The sequence below is a fragment of the Mus pahari genome, chromosome 5 (genome assembly GCF_900095145.1).
Source record: "Mus pahari chromosome 5, PAHARI_EIJ_v1.1, whole genome shotgun sequence".
Classification (NCBI taxonomy): domain Eukaryota; kingdom Metazoa; phylum Chordata; class Mammalia; order Rodentia; family Muridae; genus Mus; species Mus pahari.
The window spans coordinates 107,393,668-107,397,405 of NC_034594.1; positions in this window are offsets into that span (position 1 = coordinate 107,393,668).

The window sequence follows — 3,738 nt, forward strand, 5'->3', positions numbered from 1 at the left end:
GGGCTTTTCTCTTCCAGAATTAATATGAAGTATGAAGAGGAATACCCGTATTAATATGAAGTATGAAGAGGAGTACCACCCTGGAGACTGCTAACATTGACTTTGGATTCCCAGCAATGCTCCTCTGAATCCACAAGATGGCGCTGACTTACCAGGTCAGAGTGTCTGATGGGCGGGTGGTTACCGACACTCTAATGGCAATTGCTCCCTTGGAAGGTCCCTTATTGAACAACCCCTGCCTGGCTCTGGCCCGCCTGCCCATTCAAGCCTGACTCCACCTTCTTGAGGTGACTATCCGGAAGTGGGGCTGGTCCTTATTAGAAACCCAAAGTTTATGTCTGAACACAAACAATTGAGGGCATTCTTCCTGCTACACACAGTAAATGAGTGAGGGGGCTCGGACACGGTTCTAGAGTTTTCCAGCTAGTGCTTGCCTCCTGTGTGCATTCCATCCTGGGGCAGTGGTTCCAAGGGGAGCGGGGAGCGGAGGGTGCGAATGGAGAATCTGTAAGTCTGATAAGGGAGATGTACACATGACTGGCCTGCGAGGAGGAAAAACAGGAGCCATTTGATTGTTCTCTCCCCCACCCCCCACCCCAACGGTGGCAACTACACAGCCAAGGCCAAGCCGACTTAAGGCTGCTGTTCTTTGGTGGGTTGGTATTGGCCCCAAAAGAGCCAAAGTCAGATCTAGATGAGATGCTGCTCTATGTCCTTCCATTCTGTGTCCCTGAGTCTGTCCTCCTGTGTTTGCATATGATTTCCCTGTACCTGCAGTGACCCAGGTGACTTCCCGCAGTATCACTCAATGCATCTCTCTCGTTCTGCTTGATTTGACTTCAGAAAGAGGGTGGGCACTTTCCTTTGTCTGGGAATTTGCATAAAAGGTTTCTTTTTCTTTCTTTTTTTGTACTTCTGATGGCCACTTTTTTTTTTTTTTGAGAAGATGGGGGTGGGGGTGGGGTGTTGCGGGGTGTGGGTGTGTGGGGGAATGGGGGAGGATGGGGGTTGATGGGTGGGGGAGACAGTTACCTTTAACTTGAGTTCCTTCTCCAAGATCATTTTCCAAGAGTGACCTCTCAGTTGGTGAGGGGTGGGGAGATGGGGGGGGGCTAGTGGTGGTGGTGGGGGTGTACCCAGCATTGCCTGAAGGAGGATGCTTTTTGTAGAGGCGAATCCTGCTGGGGAATCCAGGGCAGGGGCAGCTGTGAGCTCCTGCAATTCATTTTCCACCTTGGCCCAGGTGGATGAGGAAGTGGTCACTTAGGGTCCCTTCCTGCCCTCCCATTCCCGCCCGCACCGCCTCAGGGCCCCTGGGAAGGTTTGTCTCTCTTGGTCAGGTTTCATTTTTCCTCTAAAGGTTTCCTGATGATGATGTCATCTCTATGCCCAAAGGGTTCCTGGTCTTTACCAGAGTCTCCTGTACAACCAAGCCCTTCTGCCAAGTTGTGTTGTAACAGTAGCTGTGTAAACACCACCACAGTCAAAATTCCCCTCTTGCTCTTTCACATCTAACCCCAGCTCCAACCTCCAGCTCTGGACAGCTGTTTGTCTGCTTCGTATTTTTTTTCTTTTTCATTTTCGAGACAGGGTTTCTCTGTGTAGGGTTCCTGGCTGTCCTGGAACTCACTCTGTACACCAGGCTGGCCTCGAACTCAGAAATCCGCCTGCCTCTGCCTTCCGACCACTCAGCTGATTTTTAACATAATCATTTACTCAGTATTAATATGAATCCAAAGCAAGCATTTTTTTTCTTTTCTTTTCCTTTTACTGGTTTTTCAAGACAGGGTTTGTTTCTGTATCGCCCTGGCTATCTTGGAACATTCTCTGTAGATCAGGTTAGCCTTGAACTCACAGAGGTCTGCCTATCTCTGTCTCCTGAGTGCTAGGATTAAAGGCATGTGCTACCACTGTCGAGCCAGTATGTGGTTTCTTTTATACCAGAGCAAAGCAGGAAATGAAGACACAATTGTCATCATCAAATCTTAATCCTCGGAGACTATAACCTCCCAAGATTGGTCTGAAGGGTCTCAGATTCCATTAATTAAAAAATTCCTCAATTCCACCATATTTAAGTAGTGTGTAGGCACTGTAGTTTTTTGTTTTTTGTTTTTGTTGTTGTTGTTGTTGTTGTTTTTGAACCCGGGTCCTCTGGAAGAGCACCAAAAATTTTTTTCAGTTTTTGTCTGAAGTCATTACTTGGGTCTTTCCAATAAGATTAGTCTTGCACTTGGCAGTAGGTGATCACAGATTCTTTGGTAACACGCTTCAGCCCCTCTCCAGTGAGCAGCTCAGCTTCCATGCAGTCTGGACACCAGCTCTCCCTTTGGCATCCTTGGAACCTCTGACACGGGCAAGAATAGCCTTGCCGTGGCCCTCCTTCACAGTCTGGTCCACAGCCTGGGTGAACTTCAGGCCAGACACAATGCCCACCTTCAAGGTGGCCATGGCTACTCTACATTTGTTTATTTTGTGTTTATAGGTCTTTTGCTTGCATGTTTGCCTGCACCATGTGTGTACAGTGCCCGAAGAGACCAGAAGAGGGCATCAGGCTCCCTGGGAATGGTTGTGAGCTGCCATGGGGGTGCTGAGAATTGAACCTGTGTCCTCTGGAAAAGGAGCCAACGTACTTAACTGCCAAGCCATCTCTTCAGCCCCTAATTTTTTTTAGATTTTGAGACAGAGTTCATGCAGCCCAAATTAGCCTCCACTCACTACGTAGTCAAACGACAATAAAACCCTAAGACATCAGGTTTACATGCATTTAAATGCATTCTGTGGGTTCGAGAGATGGCTTCAAAATTAAGAACCGAGAAAGCTCTTGCTAGAGGACCTGTGTCTGGTTCTCGGCACACCACACTGATGGTTCTTAACTGCAACTCCAGCCCCAAGGGTATACAGTGCTTCTGACCTCCAAGAACATCTTCACTTATGTGCACAAATGCACAAACCTACACAAATACACATAGTTAAAAATAATAAAAGTAAATCTTTAAAATATTTTCTAGAGGGGCTAGTACTGACTGCTCTTCTAGAGGTCCTGAGTTCAACTCCCAGCAACTCCATGGTAGCTCATAACCATCTGTAATGAGATCTGATGTCTTCTTCTGGTGTGTCTTAGATCAGCAATGGTGTATTCACATAAAAAGTAAATTAAAAACAAATCTTTAAAAAAATATTTTCTAGGGGCTGGTGAGATGGGTCAGCGGGTAAGAGCACTGATTGCTCTTCCAAAGGTCCTGAGTTCAAATCCCAGCAACCAAATGGTGGCTCACAACGAGATCTGACACCCTCTTCTGGTATGTCTGAAGACAGCTACAGTGCACTTGTTTATAATAATAAATAAATCTTTAAAAAAATATTTTCTAGATGTAACTCTCTTGATGATATTTGAAGGTTTTTTTGAAGGTTTTTTTTGAAAAAAAAATTTTTTTAATAAGATACCTTCTTTATTTACATTTCAAATGTTATCTTCTTTCCTAATTTCCCCTCCAAAAATCCCCTATCCCCTCCCACCTTTTGATGACATTTTTTTGGCAGGTATTTCCCCAAGTGTGTGTCTTATTGTTTTGGGAGGTTTTGGTTGTGGCTGGGTTTTTTGTTTTTGTTTTGTTTTGTTTTTTGAGACAGGGTTTCTCTGTGTAGTCCTGGCTCTCCTGGAACTTATTCTGTAGACCAGGCTGGCCTTGAACTCAGAAATCCACCTGCCTCTGCCTCCTGAGTGCTGGGATTAAAGGC